This window comes from Rhinopithecus bieti, unplaced genomic scaffold (assembly GCF_001698545.2).
Source record: "Rhinopithecus bieti isolate Rb0 unplaced genomic scaffold, ASM169854v2 scaffold_23236, whole genome shotgun sequence".
NCBI classification, from domain to species: Eukaryota; Metazoa; Chordata; class Mammalia; order Primates; family Cercopithecidae; genus Rhinopithecus; species Rhinopithecus bieti.
Genome location: NW_016811820.1, coordinates 311157 through 322923, shown reverse-complemented (window position 1 = coordinate 322923; position 11767 = coordinate 311157). Strand labels below are relative to the sequence as shown.

The 11767-nt window shown below is 45.1% G+C and overlaps 1 long non-coding RNA gene across 1 annotated transcript in view; it reads right to left on the bottom strand.

Annotated features, from left to right (window-relative positions):
• Positions 1-226: 226 nt before the first annotated feature.
• LOC108544184 (uncharacterized) overlaps positions 227-11767 on the bottom strand; it is a 12538-nt gene continuing 997 nt past the window's right edge. The window contains exons 2-6 of the long non-coding RNA XR_001889763.1: positions 9100-9151; positions 8180-8249; positions 6525-6598; positions 1227-1353; positions 227-326 (exon numbers count right to left, since the gene is read on the bottom strand). This is a non-coding gene — a long non-coding RNA (uncharacterized LOC108544184). The remainder of the gene's footprint in view (positions 327-1226; positions 1354-6524; positions 6599-8179; positions 8250-9099; positions 9152-11767) is intronic.

Genomic DNA, 11767 nt, shown 5'->3' with positions numbered 1-11767 from the left:
CTGTGAGCTGCCACTGGAATGAAAAACACAGTGCAAATATAAATCCATTTTGGCAACACTTAACTTTTTTTCTGAGGGTATATAATTTTGGGGTCTGAATCGCTTAATGATAAAAGAGATACACAGACGGTTTTTCATTCATTTAACAAATATTAGCTGAGAACCCAGAAACTGTGCCCTAGGGATGTTGAAGTGAATGTGTTATATGAGCTGAGACCTGACTTACCAGTTGTGTTGATCTAGAAGGAAGAGAGATCTGAGTTAGGGCCACTGCCTAAGCTTGAGGGGGCTTGCAGTGTCTGTGGGAACCTGCATTCTCTTCCTTTCTGAAAATCATTAAAATTCTATTTCAATCTTAAAATGTTGTTATGATGAGGTACCTATGAAGATGTCAGCAGTGTGGTTATCCTGAGTGGCTTCTACACTGTTTGAGCCAGAATGCACACCCTATTCATAACCAGTCTGAGCAAGTTGTAACCCCACATGGTCCTGCTGTCTCGTGTTAGGACCTCTCAGAAGAATATTAAGGATGGGATCCAAGTACAGCCCTTGTGTAGATAGAATTATTTAAAGTGGCCAGGGATACAAACTCCTGGGGCAAAAGAAATCCATCTGTTGGCCAGGCGCAGTGGCTCACACCTGTAATTCCAGCACTTTGGGAGGCCGAGGCGGGCAGATCACGAGGTCAAGAGACTGAGACCGTCCTCACCAACATGGTGAAACCTTGTCGTTACTAAAAATACAAAAATTAGCTGGGCATAGTGGTGGGCACCTGTAGTCTCAGCTACTTGGAAGGCTGAGGCAGGAGAATCACTTGAACCCAGGTGGCAGAGGTTGCAGTGAGTGGAGATTGCGTCACTGCACTGCAGCCTGGCGACAGACCAAGACTCCGTCTAAAAAAAAAAAAAGAAAAGAAAAGAAAAGAAAAAGAAAAAGAGAAAGAAATCTATCTCTCAGAGACACAAAATGGAAGAACTAAGTCTGGCCCCAAGTTCAAAGGGTGGAGTAGGGCAGATCACGCATAACAAAATGGAGAGAGTCAGAAGGTGCAATGATGCATGCCTGGAGCCCAGAATAAGCCAGAAATTGAGCAAGAAGGAACCAAGAAAGTTTCTGAAAACGGAGATGGAGCATCATCAGTTTTAAGCCTGAATGCACAGCTGGATGGATGGGCTTTTGGATGATGCCATGGGGTAAAGGTGGACACAAGTACGTTTAGGAATCACCTTGAGTGGAAAAAAGAGCATGATAGCTGGAGAAAGAGCATCCAAGTGTTTCAGTGGGAATGAGCTCTGATATCACCTTGAGATTGGAAAGCTTTTCACGTCCTTCCAAGAGAATTACCGCTCCATTCTGGGGGGGGGGAAAATCAGTATTTAATATTGCTTTGGAGAATTTCTAGTTCTTCATGTAACAAATCCTTTGAAATTGCACTGAAGTTACACTTGAATGTACTGTATTTGCCTGCCATTTGCTAATTCACATGGGTTGTTCTGCCTAATCTCTACATCACAGCAAAATCATTTTCATGCTCCATTTCCTGGACACCACAGCCTCTTATTTCATAGATAATGTTCCTTTTTTCCACTATGATTACAAATGACTGGAAAAAAAATACACAAGTCTCAACCAGCCCCATGTAATAACCTGCCTACTGCCACAATGTGAGTTGCTGAGGGCTTTTTGTTTACTATTTTACTCCATGTAAGATGGTTACATGTCAAAGATTTTACCGTTAGAGGCTTTTAGAAGATCAAGAGTGGATAAAGATACGTGATATGACTTTAGACTTTTCGATTTTGGCCTGGTTTGTCATTTGTCTCCACTTGTTTCTTCCAAACAATCTGCTACATTTTTCCACAATTTTATTGTACCTAAAATTTTAAACTTCTTATTAAAGTACAACATTACAGCAGGATGTATTTTTTTTTTCAAAATTTGCCACAGCAATATATCTGGTACCCAGTAATCTTTCAGAATTTTGCCATTCCCTAGCCAGAGATAGAGTAAATTTTTTCCTCACTTTGAAATCGAATGGGTGTTTGTGGCTGCCTTGACGAACAAAATTCAGGTCTAGTGACACTATACACTTCGGAGACAAGGTCATAAAAGAAAATATGGCTTCCACCTGACTCTCCATGCTCATCTATAAAACCCTGTCACCATGTTGTGGGTAAGCCCAGACCACATGAGGAGGCCCCATGTAGGTGTTCCAGGCAAAAGCCCCAACTAAGGTTTTACCCAAAGCTAGCACCATTTCAATTCCATTTCAGCCAGCATCAGTTGGAAGACGTGGAAGTGAGAAAGCGTCACATAATCCTAGTCCCCAGCCTTCCAGCTGCCCCAGCTGATGATGAAAGTAGTGAACACAAGTTATCCCTGCCAAGCTCTGCCCAAATTGCAGATTCATGAGAACAGTTAATGTTGCTTTAAGCCACCAAGTTTTGCAGTGATTTGTTACCCATTACTGAGTGACTAGAACCAACACTCACACAGAAGACACATCTCATAATTATACAGGTTGATGAATTTTCACAAACTGAACACAGCCATGCAACCAGCACTCAGATCAAAAAATAGCTTCTCAGAAGCCTCATCACTCTTCCGGTTCCTCCCTCCAAAAGACAGCTACCATCCTAACATTTTTTGCCTAATTAATGTTTTTGCCTATCCTAATTAAATTTCTCTTTTGCCTATTTTAGTATTGACCAAAGCTGTCACATGGCTGTTGTGACCCCATTAGCAGCAACTTGCCCAGGACAATGAGGTAAGACCCCAGCGAAGGAACTCCTGCTTTTGGGAGGGTTCCAAGTTAGAAGACGATTGCTGTGTGCTATGAATGGAACCACATCCCCCTAGAATTCATGTTGGGAAGCCCTAACCCCCAGCGTGACTGTATTTGGAAATAGGACTTTACAGGAGGTAATTAAAGATAAATGAGGTCACAAAGGTGTGGCCCTAACTAAGAGGCATAGTGCCCTTCGAAGCAGAGGAGATGCTAGTAGAACAGGCACACAGCGGGAAGGCCACAGTCAGAAGGCAGCTGTTTACAAGCCAGCAAGAGGGACCTCACTAGAAACCAAACCTGCTGGCACCTTGATCTGAGACTTTGCGCCTCCATAACTGATAAAATGAATGTCTGTCATTGAAGCCACCTAGTCTGTAATATTTTGCTAAGGCAGCCTGAGCAGTATTATACTGGATAATCAATGAAGCCTAACATCACTGTGGTGGAGAGCTTAGTTGAAAATGGGAAAACTGTTGGGCACGGTGGCTCATGCTTGTAATCTCCGGCCGAGGTGGGTGGATCACTTGAGGTCAGGAGTTCGAGACCAGTTTGGCCAACATGGCAAAATCCTGTCTCTACTAAAAATACACAAATAAGCCAGGAATAGTGTCAAGCACCTGTAATCCCAGCTACTCAGGATGCCGAGGCACGACAATCGCTTGAACCCGAGAAGCGGAGATTGCAGTGAGCCAAGATAATGCTACTGACTCCAGCCTGGGTGACAGAGTGAGACTCTGTCCCAAAAAAAATAAAAAATAGAAAAAAGAAAGAAAGAAAAGGAAGGAAGGAAGGAAGGAAGGAAGGAAGGAAGGAAGGAAGGAAGGAAGGGAGGGAGGGAGGGAGGAAGGGAGGAAGGAATGAGAGAAAAAAGAAGGAAAGAAAGAAAGAAAGAGAGAGAGAAAGAAAGAAAGAAAGAAAGAGAAAGAAAGAAAGAAAAAGAAACCTGTAATCCCAGCTACTCAGGAGGCTGAGGCACGAGAACTGCTTGAACCCAGGAGGCGGAGGTTGCAGTGAACGGAGATCATTCCACCGACTCCAGCTTGGGTGACAGAGTGAGACTCTGTCTCAAAAAAAACAGAAAAAAAGAAGGAAGGAAGGAAAGAAAGAAGGAAGAAATGAAGGAAGGGAAAGAAAGGAAGGAAGGAAGGAAGGAAGGAAGGAAGGAAGGGAAGGAAAGGAAATGAAAGAACTGAGGCTGAACGACAGAGAAGAACGACAAACCTGAACGACAGAGAAGAAAGCATGTTTGGGAGTTGATGATCATTAGACACATTAAGGACACCTGCTTAAGCTGTTGACACTCCAGGACTAATGCCTCTCACAGTCATTGATGGCAGAGAAAGCCTATGGACTTTTAAGTATAGTAGTTGACTGCTGCCCTGACCACAGTTGTTGGGAAGAGGGGTGGGAAGCTCTTCTAATTTGTGCCAAATGAATTTAACTTCTCTTTCTGAAGAATCAGAGAACCTATACATAGCCCAAACAGCTGTAGACACCAGAGCTCCATGGTCACATAATCCCAGAAGTTATAGCTGACTTGACCGGAACATATGAATGATCACGAATAAGCCACAAAAAAAAAAAAAAAAAAAAAAAAAATCAAGGCAAAGATAGCAGCCTCGTGAGACAGATACTCTAAGAGATGCCCATATCATATTCTGAAACTCAGGGGGAGAGAGAGCAGAGGTATAAAGACAGAGACCTGGGGGTACTTCCTACAAAGGGTACTATGAGACTCCCCTCTCTTCTTCTAATCCATTTTTTAAAATTTTTCATTTTATTGTGTTTTATTTTGAGACAGGGTCTCACTCTGTCACCCAGGCTGGAGTGCAGTGGCACCATAACAGCTCATTGCAGCCTTGACCTCCCAGGTTCAAGCAATCCTCCCACCTCAGCCTCCCAAGTAGCTGTGACAACCGGCATGCACCACCATGCCCAGCTAATTTTTGTATTTTTTCTGGAGATGGGGTTTCACTAGGCTGCCCAGGTTTGCCTCAAACTCTTGAGCTCAAGTGATCCTCCCGCCTCAGAGCCCCGAAGTGCTGGGATTACAAGCATGTGCCACCGCATCCGGCCAAATTTATTTCTGTATACTGAGCTATTTGGCTGTACTGGGTGGCCAGGCATGCAGAGCACTGGACCCAGTGCTGACAGAGGCAATCCAGACCCTAAGTGCTTTGAACCTAAAACAGTTAACACACCCTCTTGCCTATTCAGAACTGATTCTGGACATTGACAGAGTTGAAGCTGAAAATTAAAGATACTAACTCTCTTTCCAGAATGGTCTGATGCAAATCAGGACTATCATACAAGCACAGCATTTCTACCGATTTTCTTTTCTTTGTTTCTTTTTTCTTTTTTTTTTTTAAGACGGAGTCTCGCTCTGTCGCCAAGGCTGGAGTGCAGTGGCACGATCTCAGCTCACTGTAACCTCTGCCTCCTGGGATCAAACGATTCCCCTGCCTCAGCCTCCCAAGTAGGTGGGCTTACAGGCGCATGCCACCCTGCCTGGCCAATTTTTGTATTTTTAGTGGAAACGGGGTTCCACTGTGTTAGCCAGGATGGTCTCAATCTCCTGACCTTGTGATCTGCCCGCCTGGCCCTCCCAAAGTGCTAGGATTAGAGGCTTGAGCCACCATGTCCAGCCACTTCTACCAATTTTCTAAGCACCTCATAATTAGTCAGAGGCTTTCAGTACTTTGTATATATCATATCACTTAGCATTGTGAAAACGCTCTCACGGTATACTTTCTAGTCTGTCCTCTTATTATTTATTTATTTATTTATTTATTTATTTATTTATTTATTGAGATGGAATTTCACTTTGTTGCCCAGGCTGGAGTGCAGTGGCATAGTCTCGGCTCACTGCAACCTCCGCTCCTGGGTTCAAGCGATTCTCCTGCCTTAGCCTCTGGGGTAGCTGGGACTGCAGGCGTGTGCCACCACACCCGGCTGATTTTGTGTTTTTAGTAGAGGCATGGTTTCACCACATTGGCCAGGCTGGCCTCGAACTCCTGACCTCAGGTGATCCACCTGCTGTGGCCTCCCAAAGTGCTGAGATTACAGGCGCGAGCCACCGTGCCTGGCCTGTCCTCTTATTATTTGTTGATGGATCTCTTTGCTCAATTGATTGAGAACTTACTGAAATCACGCACTGTGGCCCAGTCAACTCCACAGTCTACTGAGTTTAAACCCAGGGACCACCACACGAAATGTTCAATGTCTATAAATGAATAATTTTGTGAAAATTTTTTTTAAAAAAGACCTGATTTCTCTTCTCGTGTTGTTACTAACTTGTTGTGTCACCTTAGGCAAATCAATAAACTATCCTGGGCTTCGGTTTGCTGATAAAGAAAATAAAGACATGGGGCTATACCCTCTTTTAGGTTCCTTCAAGCTTTGCCTCAATGTAGTCTATTTATATTCTGGCAAAGCTGTGAACTACTTATAGAAGAAAAATCAAAACCTCAGTGGCAGTCACCTCAAGGTAGTATCTAAATTAGGCTGTGATCTGTCCATCTGTTGTTTATTTTGGAGATCAGTCATGTTCCTCTTTCAGAGCACTGATCCCACGTATCGCCTCTTCACCCCGGAGGCTGCCTGGTGTCCCATTTCAATCTTGTCTTATGTAGCTGGCTGATGTTTGATCTTCAGTTCACATTTGTTCCTGCTCTTATCACTCTTGGGAGGCTGTTATTACTCTCTTCCAATGCCGTCAAAGGTCTTTAATGCCTACCTTTCAACATATTGTGTGTCATCTTGTAGACACTGCTGAATGTTAGCTTAGCATTGCCCGGGGACATCCCAGACCTGGTGAATGACAAATGAGAAATGAACTGAAATTTCTCTCTTTTAACTGGTCTCAAAATAGAATTTCCAAATCATCAGGTTGGCTGCCCTTTTGGTGAAGGGATTCCTGAATATAATTTCTTCACATCTCTGTCTCCGGAACCAAGGGCTTGTAGGTGCAATGGAACAAAACTGATCTGAGAGCCAGGCACCTCTCCAAGTCTCAGTTCTGCCACTAACTAGCTTAAGTCTGCATTACACTGTAAGACACTCTACACCATTTATTTCTAGATACTATATGCAGATGTTCTAAGCTTGCCTTACAGAGATTGTGCCTAAATTGTGCCTAAACTTGCCCAAAGTGCCTAAACTTTTTAGGCTCATGTAGTATCACAGTTTGCTATATTAGACGCTCTGGATGGATAAATACAATAAGACCCATAGCTTCCAATTAGAGATTGCTTATCTCTAAACCACAGTCTTAGAGGCAGCATTCCCAAAGCATGTTCCATAGAGCACAAGAGAAAGGGTGGCTTCTTTAAAGCAGGGCTCCATGGTGTAGTGGACACTGTCATGTGCTACCCAGATCTTCAGCTCCTGGACAGAGTCACCCATTCCTTCAGTTGCTCCATCTCCAGAACTTGCCCTCAGCCGAAGAGAACTGCCTTATTCAAAACCACACTCTCTTCCCAAGACAGCCTGCGTACAATGCATCCAATGGTCAACATGGGGTGGCTCTGGGAAGGTGGCAGTCGTCTCCAAAAAGAGAGAAAGAAGGAGAGTGGCTAGGGCTGAAAACCTACCTATTGCATACTATGTTCACTATTTGGGCGATGGGCTTGATAGAAACCCAAACCTCAGCAGTTTGCAGCATACTCATGTAACAAGCATGCATGTGTTTGAACCTAAAATAAAAAGAAGCAAACAAAAAATTGATTGTGTATTCATAAAGACATTTTTTAGAAAAGGAACACCAACCAGACACAGTGGCTCACACCTTTAATACCAGCATTTTGGGAGGCCAAGGCTGGTGGATCACCTGAGGTCAGGAGTTCGAGACCAGCCTGGCCAACATGGTAAAGCACTGTCTTTACTAAAAATACAAAAGCTAGCTGAGGAGTGGTGGTGCCCACCTGTAATCCCAGCTACTAGGGAGGCTGAGGCAGGAGAATCGCTTGAACCTGGGAGATGGAGGTTGCAGTGAGCTGAGATCGTGCCACTGCACTCCAGCCTGGGCAACAGAGTGAGACTCTGTCTCAAAAAATAACAATAATAATAACAAAGAAAAAGAAGACACCATTTTCATCAGATTTTCAGAGTGATCCCCCCAACACTGAGAACAACTGTGTCATATAGAAAGGAAAAATAAATTAGCCTATTAATTAACTGCTGAGGGGTTCTTTCTTGCTCACATTCCAGCTCAAACCCTTTTTTTTTTTTTAACTTTGAAGAATGCTAGCATCCTAATGCAATTTCTCTTCACCCCACAATGTTTGGAAATATCTGGCTTATGCTTCCTTTTCTTTATGTATCTCCCTCCCACTCTCAGGCACATCTATTTGCTCAGCGATGTGGGTTGCGCTTGTCAATAATGGCACTTACAGTTCAGAGTAATGATCTCCTCTCGCCTTTCCCATCTGTTATTTCCATACGCCTGATGTCTTCATAGTAGCTTTTCAGGGAATAAGAAGACGCTCCTTTACAAACCATCCTTCTCTCTCGAAATACTTAATGTCGACATTGTTTGGGCTACTCTTTATGAAACTCCCGAAGCATCATGACTGAAGCCATCATTCTGACTCTTTGTAATAATCACAGCTCAATTTTGCAGCCAACACTGATTTCTGGCTGGCCTGTGGTCAGGATCATATATTCATAGGACTGCCTGTCATCTCCACCTTTAGACTCCAGCTATGGTTGGAACAGTTAATTTGCCTCATTTGCAATGTCACTTCCACCATCACACCTAGTATATCATCCTCACACGAGCTCAGGGCTGCCCTGCCGAGAGATCCCAAAGCATCCCTAGCTCCTCTGGACTAGGGAGGAGATAGCGGGTGGTGTCATGGGGACACCGGGCCTCTGTCCATTTGAAATCTTTTGTTGTTGTTGTTGTTGTTGAGACAGAGTCTTACTCTGTCACCCAGACTGGAGTGCAGTGGCACAACCTCGGCTCACTGCAACCTCTGCCTCCCAGGTTCAAGCAACTCTCCTGTCTCAGCTTCCCATGTAGCTGGGATTACAAGCACCCGCCACCATGCCTGGCTAATTTTTATACTTTTAGTAGAGACGGGATTTCACCATGTTGGTCAGGCTGGTCTCGAATTCCTGACCCCAAGGGATCCGCCCACCTCAGCCTACCAAAGCACTGATACAGGCATGAGCCACTGCGCCCCGGGCCTCATTTGAAATCTGAGTCAGCACAGCCTGGAGACCTGCAGGCACCCACCAATGATGCAAACCCAGGGAGGAAAGAAAGGAACTCTAGAGGGAGAGCAGCTGGGAACAAATAGGAAATTCACCTTGACTGTCGTTGGCTTAGATTCGGGAGAGTTGAAAGGGCTGGGCTGGAATCTGGAGAGAGCAATATCACCAATCATTGTAGTAATCATAATATCTAACATTATCAAGCACTTTCTTTTTTTTTTTAGACGGAGTCTCGCTCTGGTGCACTGTCGCCCGGGCTAGAGTGCAATGGCGCCATCTTGGCTCACTGCAACCTCCACCTCCCAGGTTCAAGTGAGTCTCCTGCTTCAGCCTCCCAAGTAGCTGGGACTACAGGTGCCCACCCATACACTCGGCTAATTTTTGTATTTTTAGTAGAGATGGGGTTTCACCATGTTAGTCAGGCTGGTCTCAAACTCCTGACCTCAGGTGATCTGCCTGCCTCAGCCTCCCAAAGTGCTGGAATTACAGGTGTGAGCCACCACGCCTGGCCATCAAGCATTTTCTATACATCAGATACTGTATTTAGTACCCTGCAGGCTGGGCAAGGTAATCCCAGCACTTTGGGAGGCTGGGGTGGGAGGTTCTCGTGAGGTCAGGAATTTGAGATCAGCCTGGGCAGCAAAGCAAAACCCCATCTCTACAAAATGATTTTTTTAAAATTAGCCAGGTGTGGTGGTGCATGCTTCTGGTCTTAGGTACTAAGGAGTCTGAGCTGGGAGGATGGCTTGAGGCCAGGAGTTCAAGGCTGAAGTGAGCTGTGATTACACCACTGCACCCCAGCCTGGGTGATAAAGTGAGACCTTATCTCAGCAACAACAAAATAAGTACTTTGCAAGCATGAAATCATTTATTCCCCATGACAATCCTATAAGATAGATACTATCATTTCTTCATTTTTCAAATGAGTAAACTGAGACATAGAGATGAATTCAGATATGATTCTGCTTGTATGTATATCCAAAGGGCACTGACCTGGTGAGTGGAGGCTGACAGATGAGTTTTAAGTCATTAACAGTAATAAAAGTTGCTGGCCAGGTACGGTGGCTCATGCCTATAATCCCAGCACTTTGGGAGGCCAAGGAGGGCAGATTACCTGAGGTCAGGAGTTCGAGACCAGCCTGGTCAACATGGTGAAACCTTGTCTCTACTAAAAATATAAAAATCAGCCAGGCGTGGTGATACATGCCTGTAATCCCAGCTACTCAGGAGGCTGAGGCAGGAGAATAACTTGAATCTGTGAGGCGCAGGCTACAGTGAACTGAGATCGTGCCATTGCACTCAAGCCTGGGCAAAAAGAGTGAAACTCCATTTCAAATAATAATAACAATAATAATAATAATAATAGTTGCAAAGGCTCAGATTAAAGATTGGAAACCAGAAGTCAGTCAGTGGTTGGGGGTAAAGAGTTAAAACTCTGGGCTGAATGGAGAGTCAAGAGGCAAGTCATGACTTTGGCTCCAAGAAGAGATACCAGAGCCAGGACTAAGGTCTGAGAGGGCACTAATGAGGATCCGGCCTAGCCGTGGGGATAGGAGTGACATGCTTGGCTAGGCGTGGAGAGAGTGCAGCTCTGTAGGTCTGTAGGTACCCAGGCTCCAGCCCAGGCAGGACATACATGGGTTTGGGAGCCACGGGAAGTTGAAATCCCACAGAAGAGCTCAAAGCCATCCTGCCTGCCCAAAAATTGCACAGGACAAACCAAGACTTTGGGATAGTGAGCCCTGCAGAACAGGTGAGAGCATGCTCCTTACTCACAGATGAGAACCAAGATATCTCAGGCTTCCCACCTGAGGGGTTAGAGCTGGCGAGAGCTGCAACGTGATCCAACCACCACCTCTGAGTTTGTACTGAGAGTCACAGAGAAGCAGAGAAGGGTGTTATGGACCACCGGTCTCTGGGAGCCCCCAACACCCTGGCAGGTCTCTCTGGCGCTTTGGAGAGAGCTGTGATCGGGCCTGTGATGATGAATATTGAGTGTCAACTTGAATGCATTGAAGGATGCCAAGTATTGTTCCTGGGTGTGTCTGTGAGGGTGTTGCCAAAGGATAGTAACATTTGAGTCAGTGGACTGGGAGAGGCAGACCCTCCCTCAGTGTGGGTAGGCACCATCTAAACAACTGCCAATACAGCTGGAACAAAGCAGACTCGCTGAGTCTTCTGGCCTTCACCTTTCTTCCATGCTGGATGCTTCCTGCCCTTGAACATCAGACTCCAAGATCTTCAGCTTTGGAACTCTTGGATTTACACCAGTGATTTCCCAGGGGCCCTTGGGCCTTTCAGCCACAGACTGAAGGCTGTGCTGTCAGCTTCCCTACTTCTGAGGTTTTGGAACTTGGACTGATCCACCACTGTCTTCCTTGCTCTTCGATTTGCAGACAGCCTGTCGTGGGACTTTACCTTGCGATCGTGTGAGTCAATTCTTCTTAGTAAATTCCCTTTCATATATACATGTGTCCTATTAGTTCTCTCCCTTTAGAGAACCCTGACTAATACAGGGCCACTGCACTCCACCCTGGATGACAGAGCAAGATCCTGTCTCTAAAAAAAACAAAAAATGCTTTGCAAAGGTCAGTTCCTCCAACCTGCTCATTGTGCATTTCGTCCCAGGCCTTGCCCTCTTCTGGTTGAACTCCAATTTTTTCAGCTGAAGGTTTAAGATGGGCCCCATTCTGGGCATGTGCCACCATGCTTGGCTCTCTCTCTCTCTCTCTCTCTCTCTCTCTCTCTCTCTATATATATATC